At 37.1% G+C, this 19889-nt stretch overlaps 1 protein-coding gene across 6 annotated transcripts in view; it reads left to right on the top strand.

Moving 5' to 3' along the window:
- LOC129718890 (signal transducer and transcription activator) overlaps window positions 1-19889 on the top strand; it is a 148906-nt gene that overhangs the window by 45957 nt on the left and 83060 nt on the right. Inside the window, exon 1 of one of the 6 annotated variants that reach the window (XM_055670091.1) lies at window positions 13526-14514. The exons of the other annotated variants lie outside the window; for them this stretch is intronic. The gene's annotated coding sequence lies outside the window, so the exon portion shown is untranslated. Of the gene's footprint in view, window positions 1-13525; window positions 14515-19889 lie in introns of those variants that run through there. 6 annotated transcript variants of the gene reach the window in all.

Below are 19889 nucleotides of genomic sequence, written 5' to 3'. Positions count from 1 at the left end.
TTTCTACCAGAGATCATTGATTTTATACTAATGAACCTATTGGTTTTGAAAGTCATAGCAGTGAGATGAAAATTGTAGACATCAATGATAGCCTCATAGAAGTTCATTGCAATTTTTTAAACAAGCATTGAATTATTTTTGGCTTTTGTCACCTTGGTTTTCACCTTACGTGCAAACTTTTTTCTTATGCAATACAAGGTTGCATCATCAGCAAAAATCGTGAACGAATAATTTGAATAATTGGAGACTGAATTTCCGCTTCTAGTCCTTAAGCTTTAGCAACTGTGATGTATCAATTTTGTTGTTAATGTTGAACTTCCGACTCTGCAAGATTAAATTAATACCATTTTCGAAATATTTTTATAAAATTGGATTCTGAAAAAGTTACGACGAGAACATCTTAGCGAATTGATCAAACTCATTAAACGTCCTTTACTTCATTGGTTTTTTAGCTTACGTTGCTTACGAATGCAGACGAAAAAAGAAGACGTTTCTAAACAAAAAAAAAGTTAAGAAACCGGAAAATCTCATAAGGAAGCATACTTAAATGACGTTCGCATTCATCAAGAGATCATCGTTTGTTTTTTTTTTTTGAAAGGCCGAATCGCTTCGCATTGCAGCGAGAGCTGTCGAAATCTTTTTATCTATGCCATTCTGCAATCTTCTGAAAGCTCTTCTAGCCAAGCTTCTCGTTTCCCCTTAGAGAATCACTAGCGGCGTGTAGGAGAATATCTTTCACTGCGTTTTTGAAAACGTATTCAAATATTAATGTCAAAAATATTTTCTTTTATTTCCACGAAAACTCTAAATTTTTTTTAACTGTGTCGGTCAACGGTAAAATCAACTGACGATTTATTCAAATCTGCATCTGCATCAGTAGTAGGAAGCATCATCAATCAGAGTAACCCATGAGTTAGCAAAAAAAAATTGACGGCTCTATCAGTCAAACTCTAACTGTGATGGCGAAAAAAGTGAAGCTACTCGATTCAGAAGTGTGCGGGTTCAAAGAACGGTACCCCGCCGCGTCAAAAACGGACATTGTGCGGCATTTTGTGGACGCCGGGTATGCCCGTTCCGGCATCTACAACATCTTGACACTATTGGACAACGATGAAAAACCGGGTTCCGGACGGCCAACGACCACGAGCGACAAGAAGTTTCAAAGGATGCTGAAGAGCGAGACCGAGGGAAAAGTGGCTAAATCGCTGCGTGCACTTGGCCGGGAGGTTGGTGCATGCGGTGAGTGAAAAAGGATCTGGAGAACATGGACATACATGTCAGGAAGCGGCAGTCCCATCCTCTGGTCTCGGAGCTGCAGGCAATGACGCAGCGACAGCGGTTGATAAGATTTTCCCGGTGAATCGCGACGTGGCAGTGAAAGTTGCGTCATTCATCAAGAAAAACCATAAGGGCGAAGACACGGTGTTCTGGCCAGATTTGACAATTTTTTCCATTTTTTTACCGCAACGTACGTAACAATCGCAAAACAAGACAAAGATTCTGCTGCTTGAGAGTAAAATTAACAGAAAATATACCAAAGTAAATGAAGCTTAAAAAAATATCAGGATGCAAAAAAAAAATATTGCTGAACCTTCACATATGTCAATCTTCTTTGTATTATAATATTAACAATGATTAAAGTCTTCGAGTCAGTCATAAGAGAACGAAAAAATGTCACACAAAAAAGTGCAGTGTTGCTTTAAGAGAAATAAATACTGACATTTTCGCTCGAATCACCAGAAAATAAAACGAATTTGAATGGATTTTTTCAAGCTCCTTTTGCTTGGGTGCCATGATTCCTTCGGATTGCATGGCCCGGCTCGAAATCGCGAAATTTTACTGAGATCCCTGGAAACTTGAACTGCTGTTTGTTAAGGTGCGTGCGAATACGGTTGTATTTGGCAGCGCCATTAGCATCATTAGATTCTTCCCAGTTCTCTGACAGTCGTCCTTTTACTTATCACGCAATTGCTTCTTTCTTCGTTAATTTAATGGCTGATGGTGATACTTTTCCTACTCTAAAAGGTTATTTACTTAGGAACCGTACTAGGCTTGAGTTCAAATTAATCATAAGCTTTATAATGAATGTCCAGTGCAATTTTATAGCTAACATAAGATTTGATGTTCAGAGAAACTCCACCCAATTTAACATTTCAATTTTGCACACCTAACGCGATCCTCCCGAATTCGCAAAATTCTCCAATCGTCTGATGTTTGTAAGAAGAAAAACCCAAAAGTGGAAACATTCAGGCACAGGGAAAAAAATCATTATTCGTCGTCAGTCTACTTCAGCAGCAGGCACGCACGCCCGCCCGCCCGCACGGGGTGAAAAGAACAGAAGTGAAACAGGTCTGGCGCTGTCAGCTGCTGCTGCTCAAGGCAAGGTGAGACCCGGTCCATTCCAGCAGAGTGGTGTTCGACTAGCTGGAATCCGTTGGACTTTTCCGAGAATTTCATGACGTGCCGGAGAGATTAGCACACAACACACTGCTTGCTGCGGTGATGGTGGATGGTGGGACGCTTCGAGGCAAAGAGCTGCTGCCATGCAAGGATTCCCCCCCTCGAACGTGCTTCGGTATGTTTACCCAGGCCGGTTTGTCTCGGCCAGAACGAGTGTTCTGGTGGAGGAAAGCAAGTTTAGTGGCGATTTTCTTTTTCTCTCTCCATTAGCGACAATATTGGAGCTTAATTGTATCGAGAGGAAATGTTGGAAGAAAAAGTTTTTCCTTTTCACGTCATTCTATGGATGGATACTTATGATGGTGATGTTTTTCCTAAACCTGTCAATGAAAGTAACATTTTTTTTGACTATGGATGAAAGCAGGTAAAGCCGGAGGCTTTCAAGCAACTCTGCGTTGTGATGTTGGCGTTGGAGAACATTTTTAAGGTTGGAAAAGCTGATCCTAAATTTCACCTAACCTTGCTGAAAACGCTGCTAGAGCTGAAAAAAGCAAACCGAAAAATGATCCAAATTTTGATCAAAACTTCTTAGAACGTCTCCTGGAAAATTGAAAAGTACGGTGACAACGTGTCTGAAAATTTGTAAAAAAAAAAACTTGAGATTCCTACCTTCCTACCAAAAAAGCTTTGAAATGCGAGAAAGTAAAAATATCTTTGAAAAATAAAAAAAAATCAATTGCATTGATTGTCCCCGAGATGTCAAAAAAGTGAAAATATAAAATTATCAGACTGCAAAACCACGCAATGGCAGAAGATGAAACTATTCCTGATTGCAATTAAAAATACCATAAAAAGCACTGGTCACCACAGGTGACTGGTCCAAAGCTCAAACTGGAAAAAATGAAAGAGTTTAACTTTCTAACCATTCCTGTGAACTTTGATGCCCCTAGTCACCAACATTTTTACAGAGACTTGAATGAGTTTTCTCGGTAACATAATGTTGAAACGACGAACTCGGCGAACAATTACTAAGCGATACTAAGACGTAAGTTGACGTACTTCTACACTGGCTAGAGGCACCAAATTTCACCGAAATCGTTAAAAAACTTAGATCTTTCTAGAGCAACTATTTTGAGCTTTGGGGCAGCATTTTTTCGCTTTTGTCGACCAGTGTAATGAGACATAAGTAAAAATAAATTAAAAAATGGACGGAATTTTAACTTTGTCAAAATCAAGTTAGAATTAATCTAAAACTGGATCAACAATAAGTCAAAAGACAAAAAATTACCATGTCGTGGTTAACTGTTAAAGTATATGCGAAAAATTGTCGTAAACGTCGTCACTGCATGAGCGAATGTCTAGTCGAAATGTGTCAGATGAATCAAAACAGCAGGTCCTTTGACCTAAGGCGAAATGAGTGAAAAATGTCCAAAAATGCATTTTTCAAAAACATCTCACGGGACAAACACAAGCTCAAAATTACTTGAAAATAAGATGGTTGAAAATTGAAAAATGGGTCCGAATGAATTTGAAATTTGTCAAGTCAACGAGAGTCGGAATCGGATGAAAAGTTGAGTCAAAATAATTCAAAAATTGCTTGAAAATCGAACAGTCCCAAACTTCGAACACTTCAGAATAGAAATCGAATTATTAGAGCTAATGTAATCGAAAGTACGATTATTATATAACACTTCGTTCCTTGGAATGTCCTTTACTCAGTGATGTAACGTATGCGATAGAAACATGGACTTTTTTCGGATGACGATAACATTTTCTGTTCTAGGTTGTATGAACAAACTCACTAAATCGATCTTATTAATTTCCTCGTAAGACATTGCTCGCTTCTTCGTAAAACACTTGAATCAAACTTCAGAACTGTAAAGCACACAAAAACTTTGTTTCCTCCACATACACAAGCAATCAGATCGACTCAAAGGTATGAACTAGAATCAGTCAGCCATAAAAGACATATTAGCCGCATGATTCAAGAGCATAACAATATGTGTGAGATTGCGGGTTCACGCGTGGGAGTAGTTGTGAAATTGACGGTTAACTCAATGGAATTTTGTGTATGAAAAACCTGACTGCAATGTTGGAAGGTTCGACCATGAAAACCTCCATTTGTTTATGCTGTATGACGACATATCCGGTACACAGCTTCTACTTCGGCTGTAACTGACGAGTAAATGCCCAAATGCAAGCTCGAACCAATTTTTTAACTCTGGCAGTGATATTTTGGTGTTTGGTGAGAGAAGTTTGCGTGTGGTGTTTCATGGCCGTGTTTTCATAAAACAAACGCTGGGAATCATTTTAGGGATAATAGTTAATTTTTTTATTCGGTTTAGTATGATTTCATATGAATAATCGCTAAGTCTCTTAGCGATTTTGTAATGATTTAACAAAATAAACTTCAGAAAAAAACTTTGGGTTAATAAAAAAAACATCGTTTGAAAATAATAAAGATACACGCGAAAATCAATTTATTGCTAATATTAACCTTTTTTCAAACAAAATGAAAAAAATATTTTTTTTTTACTGAAGTGTGTACAACTGAATAATCATACTAATTTTAAGTTTTCCAGTATATTTTTTAACCTAATTGCTATAACATACGTTAATAAGTCTCCATAAAACTCCAAAAAATTATATAAAAATTTAAAAATTTTAAAAAACTTTGTTGATAAATCACCCAAAAATTCAAAAATTGCAAAAAAAATGGAAAATTTTTAATCATCTTTTTACCAAAACGCAAATTTTCCGCAAACTTTTAACACATATTCTTGAAGGGCACAAGTAGGGCTCTCAGACACACTATCAGGTGCTGTGCTTACACGTGCTTACATTTATCCCTTTCCCGCTCATGGTGACTCTAGAGCACCATGAATTGTATTGACCATATATTGGCAGAGAATAGTTAGTTTTGACTTCTTTTTTCTACAAAATGTTGCATTTTTAATACACTTTAAACTTGGCATATCGAATGACAGCTTAATTCAATATTTGAATTGTTATCAAGAAAATTGTAGAAGAAAGTCTGGATTTTTCGATAAAAAAATAATGTGTGTTTTTGACAACCGTTTTTATATAACATTAATCAATCGATTTCATAATAAAAATAAATTTTACGTAGATCTATTGTCTATTAAGTGTAACAATCCAACAAATTAGCATTTTTCATTCTAATTCGCTTGTCCCATAAATTTGAATATGGTGCCTCAGAGCACCACTGGGCATACAGAAGACAAAAATTTACAACGTATGCTGGCTAAAAATATCCGTTACGATGGAATATCATATTGGCCAGCATTTAGAGATGCGCAGAGATGTTTCTAACGCAATCATCGTGATCACTTTACACTCTTTTGGTGTTCGTAGTGTAATGTTCGTCTTTGCATAATGAAAGCGAGATTTTTTTTTTCATTTTCCATCATAAAAAATAAATCAAATGGTCGTAAACGTAGTTTTTTTTTTCGAAAACTACATTGTTTCTCTTTTATTTTTTTTAATTTTTAAATAACTGCTTTAAATAGTTAAATTTTGCCAAAATTCAAATTCATTTCAAATTTCAAATTTAACTTTTTACTTCAAAATATAACATTTCCCAGTAATTTAAATAAGTCTACGAAGTATTTTGCCCAAATTAACCCTTTGAGTATTTTTAAATCATGAAAAACCTTGTGAGCGGGAGAGGGTTAATGTTTTTGATGGTCAAAATTAGGAAACTTACGCATATTTTCAATGTGGCCTGCGACTGACTGTGTAGGGTTGAAATCCATTACCCATCCTGTTTTAGGAAACTAATTGAATAAGCTTTCAATCATATGTGAACATACCATGATAGCTTTAGTAGGTTTTTATATATTACAAAATATACAGAAAAACTGTTTTGCTCCGATTCTGGAATAGGTAACTTTGAAGGCATTTTTCAACATGAATCGTTTTTTGTATCAAGATTTCATTCAAAAATTATGAAAATATAGATAAAATACTACAAAATCATGTACTCAAAACATCCTGAATATGAAATTCGCATTTTGGTAATTTTGGCCACTTTTTTATATAGGGACCGTCTTATGTGCAACGATCGCCGACGCCAGATCCGACCAGAACACCGTGTCTTCGCCCTTATGGTATTTCTTGATGAACGACGTTCACGGCCAATCCAAAGCGAAAGAAAAGCGGCTTTGACATACCCTTCTCGCTGATTGTCAGCCACAGCAACATCTTCTTGGGGAACTTTGTGTGGGAAATAAATTTCGCCTCGGTGCTCACTTCCTTCGTGGGAGAAGTAAAATACGAAAAGCCCTGCCAGTCGTTGCCATCCAGAGCGAACCAGGTCTCGTCGTCCATCACCGCCACCATGTCGCGATTTGCCGGGAAAATCGATTTGACCATTCTATTCAGGCGCGTCCGTTGCGTCATTGCCTGCAGCTACGAAACCAGTGGACGGCACTGTTGCTTTCTGACATGTATGCCATGTTCGCCAGGTACTTTCGGCCAGGTACTATTTGTCTACAGGTACTGTTTGGCTACAGTACAGTAAATCAACAGCAAATCGAAAATCAGTCAAATTGTCAAAAGATGCATTTCTCTTAAATGTCTCTAGTGAGAAAACTTAGTTTAAAATTACTTGAAAACAAATTCAAAAAAATGGTCAAAATTGTGACAAGCATCAAAACCAAATTTTGTCATAGGGTATCGAACGTCTTTATCAGGTTTTCTGCAGCATTCTTATAAATAAGTAAAAATAAATGAATTCAAAATCAAGTCGAAATAAGTCAGCAAGAGTCAAATATAATCAAAAGGGGCTGCAAATTAGTCAATGATAAGTTAAAAATATTAAATATCAAAACTGTCGGAAACGTCAGAAAGGCAAGAAATAGGTTCAAAACGAGCAAAAGTATGTCAAAAATGAACCAGAAATGACTCGTGTGGCGCCGAAATTAAATAACATGTCTAACATGTATCAAAAATAAGTCAAAGCTGGTCCAAAATCAATTGAAAATAAGCCAACAACTACTCCAAAAAACCGAAAGGAGTCAAAGATCATTTAGAAATGGGTATCACATTTTTTTTCAAATATTTCAAATGTCTGAATTGACAAACAAAAAGTCAAAACGGAACTAAAAATGACAAAATGGAACACGTCAAATACTAGTCAAAATTGTGCAATAATGAGTTAAATACAAACGAAAAAAAATAAGACATAATGAATATTAATATAAAATGTGACAAAAATAGACCAAAATTATACGAGAATTTGTCAGTTTTCGATTACATACAAAAATACCTATATCTCAGCTGTCTGGTTCTTTTTCTGTTTAAATTTTTGTCATAAATCCCACAGTAAAAATTTTATACGTGTTTGAGGGGGTTTTATCTGAAAATAATGGACAAAATCGACTTATTTGTGATAATTAATGGGCTCTGTAAGTTAAATAACTGAATGCGATGCTGAACCGAAACCATGCAAAATATTCAAAAATAAAAAAAAATACGGAAAAATGTGGGAGTCGAACAGAATTGCAAAAAAATTAAAGGTTTTTTTGCTTGAAGATGTCATTTTTTCATAAATCACGTTTGGGCAACCTAAAAACAATTTTCAGAAAGTCGAAATGTTCTACAAAAATACTATAAATAACATTATTCTCCAATTTAGCGTTGAGGACGTTGACTTTTGTATCATCAATTTTGTTCACAGCCTAAAATTGGTTGAAGTTGCTAATTTTTTGTCGAATTTTCGCCAATTTCATTCGTTTTCAAATAAATGTGAAGTCCCAGAAATTTACTGCATTTATCTGCCTTGAAAATTTAATTCTGTTTTCCTAACTTTTTGTTTGTCCAGAAAAGTTTGCTCGTTTTCGTTGTTGTTCATAAACGGCTGAAGTTAAATTGACAAGCCAACAAGGGCCGTCCACATTCCACATAGAAAACATAGAAGGGGTTATGGGATACGTTAATATCCACGCTTGCCCACGGTAAGAGAGGAGAGGGTAATGATAATGTCCACGTGGACACGATATTTTTTCCAAAACAATGGAAATCGGCCAGAAAAATATATTGGCCTGTAACAAAAATTCTAAAGCTGTTCTGGTTTTAGAGTCGTCAGCTAAATTTTCGATAAATTTGGCCTCTTCGTTTTTAGGAATGGTAGACATGTCGGGCATGAATTTCTGGTATAATAAAATTTACAGGCAAACTTCGATATAAGGTACATTTCGAATTTTAATTTGTACCTTATATCGAATTGTAACTTATAACGAATCATGAAACATTTCCAACAATATTGAAGCCCTATTTATACACTTTATTTTGTTGCCTTTTGTTTACGTATAGTTTATTTTGGCAATAGAATCCAACTATAAGTGTGAGCCAACTTGTTTTAAGTACAATTCAAATCACATTGTTTTTTTTTTTGCTTTTAGGGAGACTTTTAGCCGCGTCTAGAACATTCAAAGGTGATGTTATTTTTACTAGTTTTTATTCACCATTTATTTACAAACATACAAATTTTTATCGGGACTACTTCTTTTTTTTGTTGTTTTTTAGTTTTTGGTCCGATGTATAAGAACCATGAATCTCTGCTTACGTATTGAGATCTTTTTCAATTATTTCTCCGTTTTTTTAGAATTTGGAAACTTGCATTTTCCTCGTTGAATTTTAAAATGACCGTTTGAACTAACTTTTCATTACACATAAAAGTGGCCCAGAAATGCACTTTGCATAGTGGTTTACAACGTGAAAAACGTAATCGTCACCCTTCTGAGTGTAAAAATGCCATTTGAATGCTTTAGTGCATTCGACATTTTTTTTCATATCTTAAGGAGAAACTTTTGATGCAAATAGATTTTCGATTAATCTGCCTAACAGTGAGATGAAAATTTTATTTATTTTATTACTTATTAATTCACAATAAAATCTTAAGCAAAGTTGTAGGTAACCTTGTGTAGAAAAACTTTGCTGAAGACACTTTGGTTCTATCTCATGAAAATAGACCACATTCGGGTAGTTTTATACACGCGCGTTCTCAAATTTCTTAAAAAAACAAATACCAATTTACTTTTTGGGGTGTGATTTCTGAGGCCTGCTATGTTCTAGAAATTTTTTCATATTTGAAAAATACATTATTCTGCCGAACATATTTTCAACTTTTTCCTAGGTTCTATGACGTTTTTGATAAAAATGCTCTTTTTTAAATCAAAACTTGTTTCAGTTGAGAGGGACTTCAAGTGCGGTTTATGAAAAAACTGGGTTAACTGGGAACATTTTTTTAAGCATTGTATTATAAATTTCAAACAGATTGTTCAGGGGTCAAACTTTAAGTTAATTTTTTTTATTAGCTCTCCCGTTCCCGTCCACACTATATCATGTTTCTCGGCAAAATTAAATTTTTGTACGGTTTTCAACTTCCGCTAAGTGTAACGTTATTTATGGACACTGTCTAAATAATCACTAGTAGGCAGAGATGTTTACAAGATAACCAATATGTTGTTTATAGAAGTTTCCATACCAATTTCGGAGTTATTTGTAACATAATATAAATATGTACCTTATATCGAGTGACGCTATATCGAAGGTACCTTATAACGAGGGTACCTTATATCGAAGTTTGCCTGTATTTCTTTTTTGTTTTCTTTCGTTAGCAGAGATATTTTCGAGTTTATCCAGGTTACTTTAAAATGATATTTCTTAAACTTTTTTTCCTTTCTTTGAGAAACTTTCAGCTAAGTTCAATTTGGGTTCAAGGGAGGAGGGGGAGTAAGGGGGCGAGGTCTGATATGATTAGTTTTGTGTCCACGTGGATTGTGAACGGCCCCATAGTTGTTTATTGGTTGGTGTTCGGAATGTTGATAAGATTAAGCTTCAAGACAAGACTATCGAGACTATTGGAGTCGACAGGAAGGAGATAAGGAGGAAGGACTCGAACGACCGAATGCTATCAAGGTTCATTTCATTTGGCCTCCCAGTTAATCTTGGCATGATACACATCGAGTTGGTCCATCGAGCTTTTTGACGTAGGACTACGTCTTTGTTTTCTATACAGGTCGGACTCGATTAACCGGGGCTCGATTATCCGGAGAAAATGGTTCGATTATCCGGAGTATTTTTTGTTTCTGTATTTCTATAACGTACTTTTGTCTTCCGGGTCATTGGGAGGTTCGGGGTTGTTCATAATTGTAGCGGTACAAGCCCCGTTCCACTTCTGTTCCACTATTGGTAAACCGGTTTCGGAATTATGGTAGGAACATATTCCTGTAATATGATGGCCATGATCATTGCAGTACTTAGAACCACAAGCAGACCTGTCCCGGTTCTGTTCCGGATACTCTCGGATTATTGAACCAAAACTTATCAAGCGAAATTAAAAACGACTTAAAATCCGCAAAGTAGTCCATATTGAGCATCTAGGTCGGTATAGGTCACTCAAGAAATGGAAAAAAACATGAGTGTTTGTTTTTACATCTTAATCAATATAACATAATTTATTATTACGTATTATACTTATATTATATAATATATGTATAACAAACGCCGACAAACAGTCTAAAGACAATTTTTATTTTTTTTTTCGTCGGCACATGCATTGTATACAATTTATTATAATAGAAAATTCACTGTTCTAGATGACAGATATTAAAAATTTAAATAAAAAAAATATGGCTCGATTATCCGGAAGGTTCGATTATCCGGAGCGAAATGTTTTTCAAAACTCCGGATAATCGAGTCCAACCTGTACTAGATTACATTTTGTGAAATTGAAAATGAAACTGGCAAATGTTGCGTCAGATTTCAAACGATGATAGCAAGCGAACGACTTAATGCATCTTAGTGATTTATATGTCATTTATTTATCGTGTGTAACAAAATGTGTAACAATTGTTTGATATATTGTTTAACATTGTTGCTTTACGTTGTGAAAACAGGTGAAAAGTTCCAAGGTCAAGCTTTCCCATACATTTCCATCGTTATTGGCTTGCTTCCCGAGCACGGATAACAATAACATGGACGAAGTAAATTCCACTGCCTACATATTTTGACTCAACAAAGTGTTTTGTTCCGTTTGTCTTTCTCGAAACTGCGTGGCCACGCCCACATGGCAAAAATCTAAGCTGAACTCGATACAAAAGACTGCGTGTAAAAATTCAGCTTCAGTCTAGTTTGTCACACAATAGCGAGTGGAGTATAGCTGTTAGAGGTACGCGACATTGAGAAACGAGAGCTGCATACGAGTCATCTTCCAGGCACTGCGGAACATATTATCTTTATTTTGCATACGGCAGCAACAGTTACCATCGTACGCTGCAGAATTTTTAGCTGGCATAGCTACTGGAGCGCACAGCGGAGAGCAAACTTTATTATGCGCGGTCAAGCAAAATATTCAATGCTACCGATGGTGCGATCATCAGCGTTCTGTAGCACGAAATTCTAACTGAAGATTATGGAATCGGTTCTTTTCTGGACTATAGATGCTTGAAGATAAGAGCTGTATACCTTGTAGTATTTTACTAAAAGAAGAATTAGCAAAATTAGGATCAGAAATAAGCAATAGTGAAAGCAAAATATTAAAAGCCACCGAATGATGAAAATATTCCAGAGAAAAATAAAAAGCAAGAGAGATTAATTATCAAGAGAAGAGTGAGGAAGAATCTGAATCAAATAGGAAGAAGAAAGAATAAATAGGAATAGAAAGAATATGAATAAGTAAAATGAAATAAACTTAATAAAAATAATGAAATCTAGTTTCAAATAAAACATAAAGGGGACGAAAGACTCCAAATGAAAGTAATCGCGAAAGATCTTACATAGTATTTTCACTGCCAGGCTGTTGCAACTGAATCCAATAGTGATTCATCATCAATTATATAGGCATGTTAGTTATTGGCTGCACTAAAGATATTTCCGTCAAAAGTTTTGCCCGAGTGTGATGTCAATTGGCTGGAGGTGCAGTGATTTGATATACACTTTTGATGTCTGCGTTAGGGAAGTGAGCCACATTCTGTATTGTTTTACAAAAAAAAATACATTTATACATGTAACTTTCTTTTTCAAAAAGTATAGGTATGGAATTCGAATCATTTCATAAGGCTTGTTGAAATAATATCAATCGCTGATTAGAAACCAAATTAGAATCATTTCATGCAAGGGAATCATTCACTTAGATTTTTTCTTCTTTCAATAAAATTCCAAACAAAATCGGTAATGAGCTGAGCAGTTTAAGGAACGACCAACAGAAACGTGAAATATTGCTTCGGTCTTAACCCTGGCACAAGCGGCACTGGTTGCGATAAAAAGAACATAAATCTATGCTCCGAATTCGAGGTTTTCAACAACTAATGCGGTTGCTCTCTGAAGTAAACCGATTGTTGTTTGATTAGGGTCGCAACCAAACAATTCTGACACCCTAACTTTGATCGCCCATCCAGTATTTGTAAATCCGGAAGATCAAAAGCATAACGTTCGATAATTATCACTACGTCTAGAATATTCCTCCCTCACATACATATCAGAAAACTTCACTTACAGCTCGTCTCACTTTATTGTCGATCCTTTTTGAAGTTTCAATTAGATTGCGTTCCAAAAGTTAGCTCTTCTGTTCCTGTGTGGCGCAGAAGGGAAGCAAGCTCGCAACGTGCCATCGAGAAAAACTTCTAATATCATCGAAACGACTCATTACAAGCAGAGATCTAGTTGTTATTGTAAACAAACGATTTTCCGCCTCTCGTCCGTTGTGTACACACACGCAGACACACCAACATACATACATACATACACTGACTGACTCCCGGTGAAAATAGATAAAATGCCATCTTTTTCCCGCTCTCTCTCTGGGAGAAAGGTGAACAATTTTCCTACTCTCGCCCCCATGGTGTAGGTGGGGGTGGGACTGTGGAAAGCCGCCAGTGACCTTGTCAATACGTCATCGTGGGAAAACCACAAGAGAATGACAACATGCCAAACAAGCATATTGCGCCTACTGTCAGTATGGTACCAGATCTTCTACTCTCGTACTGTCAGATTCGCTCTCCTCTCTCGCTTCGACTCTCTCGCTCTCCCGATCGTAGCCTTCACGTTTTGTATAGAATTTTTAGGGAACCCTTAAAGCAGTCTCCAGCAGGCAGGGAGTCAGTATTCTCCTGAACGCTGATAAGTACGGTCGCGAATAGAGGTGTTTCCGCGTTCGGTTGGTCAACTCAATTTTGTGTGTTGGTGACTCTGTGTGTGTATGTACGTGCGTGCGTGCTAAATCGGGGATTTTTTTGGTCGTTCGGTGCAAAGCCAGTAAGGCTCGTATTACCCCACCCGAGCGTTCCCGGTCTGAGTCGGACGGACGAAACAGACGAACGTCAGAACTCGTTAATGAATTTTGAGTGATAAGGTCAGAGACCAGCGGAGTAACGACCACCGCAACACAAGAAGAAAATAAAAATTAAACAAAAAAGTCCAGTTGATATCACTCGATCGCGCAGTGATTCTTCGAAAAAAAAAAAAACAGCGAAAAAAAAAGGATATTGTGATCAAAGTAACCGCCGACGGTGCAAAATTTAAATTTATTAAGTATCATTTATTAATTGACTCGATTTAAGCGCGTAAAACGAAGGAAAAAAAATCTAACAAAGTGAGCGGTTGCGGTAACGGTAGTGTGGCAGCAAGAGAGCAGCTCAGTGTTTGTATGTTTTACGAGGTTGCACTTTTTATTGCCACCGATCGAGTAGAACCGCGTCGTTATACGTTTACGTACGGTTGTCGTCTCTTGGTGTGGGTAAGTGGTGCCGGTATTTGCCCATAAGTTCCTCCTGGTGCACAAGTCGAGCGAGAACAGAGAAGGAGTAAAACACGAACGACGTCGACAGCGACGACGCGGGTGAAGTGCTAAAAGTGACGACGTGACTTTTCAAGTCACACAGCGAGCGATTAAATTTACATAATTGGCAGAATAGAGAAGGAGGAGAGTACAGCACACAGGAAACTGCACGGAAAGGTCTCGCAGCAGTCCCCGAGGTTGCTGCTGCTGGTTTCTTCGTTCCGCCTGTCCACCAAAACCCAAATCCACTGCACGGCGCGGTTGGGATTAGGCTCCCTCGGTGTTGCTCTTTTTTTTTCGGCTGGAAGGATGTGAGTAGAGACTCTTGACTTTTTTTTTCGAAATTTCATTTCATTTCTGTCTGTCCGTATGTTGCACAGACTATCATTCGGCAGTTTATTCGTTTATAGTCATAAAAAGAAGCTAATATTAAGTGCTGGTTGTTGTCTGCTTGTTTACGGACACGGTTCACGTTGTTGTTCCCTTTGGGCTGACAGCGAAAAGCCGAACATGAATGTATCTTCAGAATGCTTCCTCCGAGATTAATCAGCTCGTTTGACATGGCAGCTTGCGACGAGTGTGTCCCTTTGGTGGGAAGTTTTGAATATTCATGTCAAACATATTTGAAATCAAAATCAAAATTCATACCGGAATAACGAGTTTTGTAAAATTGCTATATGAATCATTGGACATTGATTCTTAAGTCTTTAAAATATAGTTTGGATAATACTTTTAAAGATTTGAGCGAAATAAAAAGGCTGGTTTCTGTCTGGGTTAGGATAGATGCACCTTAAGCTGGATGGGCAAAACAAGCAATGTAACTGATTCATGATATGCCAGTTTGGTGCTCATTTGTTTTTTATTGAATGCCAAAACGATTTTCTCAAACTATCATCTGTCATCGTTTCATCTTCAAAAAAATCACGCAAGTTGTCTTTTCGATTTAAAAAACAGGCGAATTAATTTGTCTGCCCTAACCCAAACCCGCTTTTCGACGGGCTTCGGAAAGTTCCTCTTGTTATTCTGTTCTTACTGACAAACTTTTACACCTTACCACCATAGTTTCGCATATCTATGTAATTACTTCACTTATTGGATGACGCCGAATTAACAAAAATATTGCACGCTGAATGCACGCAATTTGTCTCATCCAACCTAAAATCCTTACAGGTCTTGAATTATCCTCTCTCCGTTTCAGCCTGCTCGAAATTTCGTGATAGTTTCACGGAATATATGAATAGGTCATCATACGGGATCCAAGTTATTTCTCAAACCCGTTGCATTTGATTGCCTTTGCGAGCTGTGAGCCCCTCCCGCCCTTCTGTCAGCTGCTCTTCCATGATCTTCAGTACTTCCGTCGAGTTCGACCATCAGTTTTGTAGTTGTAATCCATGGCCCAACCCTTTGCCTGGACCATCTTCATTTCCGGAGCCAAATCTACATAGTGATTCTTCACTACTGAACTCGTTGTTTCGGGAAAATTTTGGTGGCAGCTGTTACTCCGTGACATTGCTATTTTTAATGTAATTAACTGAACAAGGCGAACAGGTTGCTCCACAAATCGTGACATCCCCCACGTACTCTTCTGGTTTTTCACGAGCTCATGTAGATTATACGCATTCTACTCCAAGTTACTTACTACTCCAAGCTCTTGCAGTGATTCTCCATATTGTTATTTTGTTGCGAGTCTGCTGGCCATTGAGTCTCGAGTATATACAGTGAAATCAAAGTTGACATGACTTACGGAACAGATGATAGCAGCAAATAATTGCTCCAAACTGTCTCAGGTGATCTGGCTTTAGGGCTCCTTTGCAGTCTCACGAGGGTTTCGGCGTCTGAATAGCCACACATTTGAAAAGAATTCGCTACTCACGAGAGTTGCTACTATCATCATCTGGAATAGGGATGTCACGGATATCCGCATCCGCATCCACAAATGCTGCGTATTTACTGCTCGCTTAAATAACTTTTGCACTGGGGAGGGACATGGTCATATGAAATAAGCAAAATAAAATACAAGGGATGCTACGGATATCCGCATCCGCGAATGCGGAACATCCCCATTAAACATCTGCATCCGTAATCACATATCCGCATCCGCATCTACAGATGTCTGAAAAATCACATGCGTAACATCCCTGATCTGGAATATAAAGAAACCACGTGTTTCCATCCAACAACGTTGCGATTTTTAGCCATTTTGTTCAGAAATTCAAGGGCTTTTGGCTCATTTCAAGATGGCTTGACAAAGTATTTTTTTTTAATTCTTTTAGCACCAATATTTAGTGGTTAATTTGTGGTTGCGAAATCCAATTTGTGGTAATTTGTGGTTGAGTAATTTCTGAGAAATTTTCAGAAAACTGAGTCAAGCCATCTCTGAAAATGATTTCGCTTCAAATGAATCGGACAACGATGATATATACATCAATCGAAAGCTCTTAATTTGTGGTTCACGAAAATGTAGTTTTTGTAGGCATACTTCATAATAAAATAATTAGAAAACTATTATTTAAATTTTTGAGCATTGTTTACTTCTTGTTGTCAACACCGACCGTACGCGGCGCTGGTAGACCATCAAGATGATTTTTTCTCAGAAAGCTTTCATGTAGCGATGAGTATGGTGAAACTAGAGATACTCAGAGGGAGAGATATGCGGTTAGCAGAACGAACCGTCTAAATTGGAGCCAAACGAACAAGAAAGGTAACACCACATTGAGAGGTATTGCAATCAGGTACAAAAAAGAACGTGTTTATTTCTATACGATTTTTGTTCTATTGCCAATGAATGAATTAAGAATGCTGTGAGTGATTTTTACCCGGAGTTCAAAAAACCTTGTGTATAGGTAACAAAATAAGTGAAGGTGTTTAAAATTAAACATAAACATAAAATATATCACCTTAAAAGTTTTTGTGAAGCACTTCACTATTCTTAAGGACTTTCACCGTCACCACCGATTATACAAGTCGAATGTTAGTCAACATTGCGCTTTGAGAAAAGATCTGGCCCCTCTGACATATGAAACCCAGTTGCCGAATTGGCGATTTTTTTCGCCGCGAATCTCTTCCTCTGAGTATTTCTAGGTGAAACAGTATGTAAACAGCAGGGATGCTATATGTGCAGATTTGCTGCGAAATGCAAATGTTGATCAATTAGCAGATATTTGTAGTTGACAAGCCTCCGTGTGTTTTACGTGAATTTCCTCAAAATAAGTGAAGTTTTACGTAGACATGCGAGCGTAATTTTTCCGATCTTCGGTCGAATCATTTCCGGAAATGTAGTTTTGCCATTTACCGATTGTTTGAAAAAAAAAACCTGAATTAATACACCTAGGGGTGTGATCTGGTCTTTCTCTACAAAAATCTGTTATATGTTAAAATCTATTAGCACATACGTTTTAACTCTTGGAATAAATTAAAGCCTGATAATAATAAAAAACAATTTTTTGTTTCGATAAATGTAATAATATTTTGGTAACCAACTACGGAACTGTATTCGACTGTTGGGTATTTTAGAAACCCTGAATGATGCCTGAAGGTTGGGAATGGGCCTTAGAACTGTAGGGAACGGTTGAAACGCATGGTAAATGCCCAAAGGTGTGAGTTCTGGCTAGAATTAAAATTCGATATTTTCTCGTCTCAGAAATATGCTACTACAACTACCCCCTGAATAATAAAACAAAAAAGCTTTCAACGGCAGCGACAACTGTATGTCGTATACAGTAAGGTCGCTTTTTACGCGTTTTTTTACGCGGGTTGCTTTCCTCCATTACTCAAAAACGGTACAAGATATCGACAACATTTCAATCACGTTTTTCGTTTTAGGCCACGAGTGATCATATATCAGTTTTTTAAAAAAAATCACAATTTTTGGTGTAAATGCTCAAAATTTAAAATATTGAATTTTGGTCTCTAGATTGGCCACTATTATATTCAAACGAGGTTTTAACGTTTTAGGACGGTTTTCTTTGTTATATTTGCAACTCAAAAAAGTCGTTTTTTACGCGGGCCCATACAAAGTTGGAACGCATCCCCCGCGTAAAAAACGACCTTAGTGTATATGAACGACTGTCGATATGTTCTAGATAACCCACTAGCACTAACATCGGCAGTTGCTCATCCAGCGCCGCGTACGGTCGGTGTTGACAACAAGCGGTAAACAATGTTCAAAAATTTAAATAATAGTTTTTTAATAATTTTAATATGAACTATGCCTCAAAAACTACAATTTCGTGAACCACAAATTAAGAGCTTTCGATTGATGTATATATCATCGTTGTCCGATTCATTTGAAGCAAAATCATTTTCAGAGATGGCTTGACTCAGTTTTCTGAAAATTTCTCAGAAATTACTCAACCACAAATTACCACAAATTGGATTTCGAAACCACAAATTAACCACTGAATATTGGTGCTAAGAAAATTAAAAAAAATACTTTGTCAAGCCATCTTGAAATGAGCGGGCTTTTGGATGGTAGACAGTTTGATGCGTGGCACTGGTGAGCACGAAACTCGTCGTATTTTCACAATAACTTATCCCCTGATTCTGACCTAGGAAATTGCGGTCTTCCGCAAAATTGATCAGAAGGCCAAGAGTTTAGTACGAATTGCTGATTGTATCCTGCTCAAATAAAAGCACTTCTTTAGAAGGGAAAAATTGCTAAAATCGAGACTAAATTGAATGCTTTGACCTGCAAATGAAAAATGAATGAAAAAAAAAAAATCGAAACGCATTGTCCATGGTCTAGAGTAATTGGGAGTATGTCGAGGAAACGAAGATTTAGTTATTGATCACTTAATTAAATTCAACACTTATTTCATGTGAACCTCTTATCATGTTATGTAGTTAAACGTTGATTTTTTTTAGAATGTCATCAACCATGATAAGAGAGATTGCAACTGTACATAAACCAAAAGCACCTTCCTTGACAACTTCGCTGAAGACCGCAACTTTCCAGGTGGTTGATTTCGCGAGATAGTTGAAATAGAAAATAATGGAAACTTTCTGCACGCATGCAGAAATCCGAACTAAACTATTGGAAAACCGAACAATTTTCTGCACATCACAGCTTTCCAAATTGTTGTATTCACGAGTTGACTTAAGTTCAAAATACTCTACCCTACGTGCACACTAGCGCTGCGTAGCGACTGAGTTTCATACCGAAGTGCATATCGACCAGAAGCAACTTTGCTGAAATCGACATACATTTTCTGCGAAAAAACTCCTCAATTATATTATATTATCTATTATCTATTTATATAAAAGAAAAGTTTTGTATGTATGTATGTATGTATGTTCCAGCATAACTCTCGAAGGCCTTAACCGATTTCAACCAAACTTGGCATACGTGTTCTTTGTACAAAGGAAGTGGTCATAGAAATATTGGATAGGGGGAGGGGTCACCCTTAAAGAAGGAGGGGGTCCAAGATGGCGACTTCCGGTTTCTGGGAAGCCATTTAGAACTGTAGGAAACGCTCACAAATCCCCCAATGTTGGTATTTTCGGAGCAAAAATGACTCTTAAGAACCGGTTATCGGTGTCTGACGATACTTTGAAACTTGGGTTGCCGACTTCCGGTTTCCGGTAATCTGCGAACATTATAATTGAATTATATACTTGGCAACATGGGTATTTTCGGAATCGGAATGACGTCGTCATACGAAAATCGATCATATATATCCAAATATTG

The sequence above is a fragment of the Wyeomyia smithii genome, chromosome 1 (genome assembly GCF_029784165.1).
Source record: "Wyeomyia smithii strain HCP4-BCI-WySm-NY-G18 chromosome 1, ASM2978416v1, whole genome shotgun sequence".
In the NCBI taxonomy this organism is placed as follows: Eukaryota; Metazoa; Arthropoda; class Insecta; order Diptera; family Culicidae; genus Wyeomyia; species Wyeomyia smithii.
This window is presented reverse-complemented; position numbering and strand designations above follow the sequence as displayed.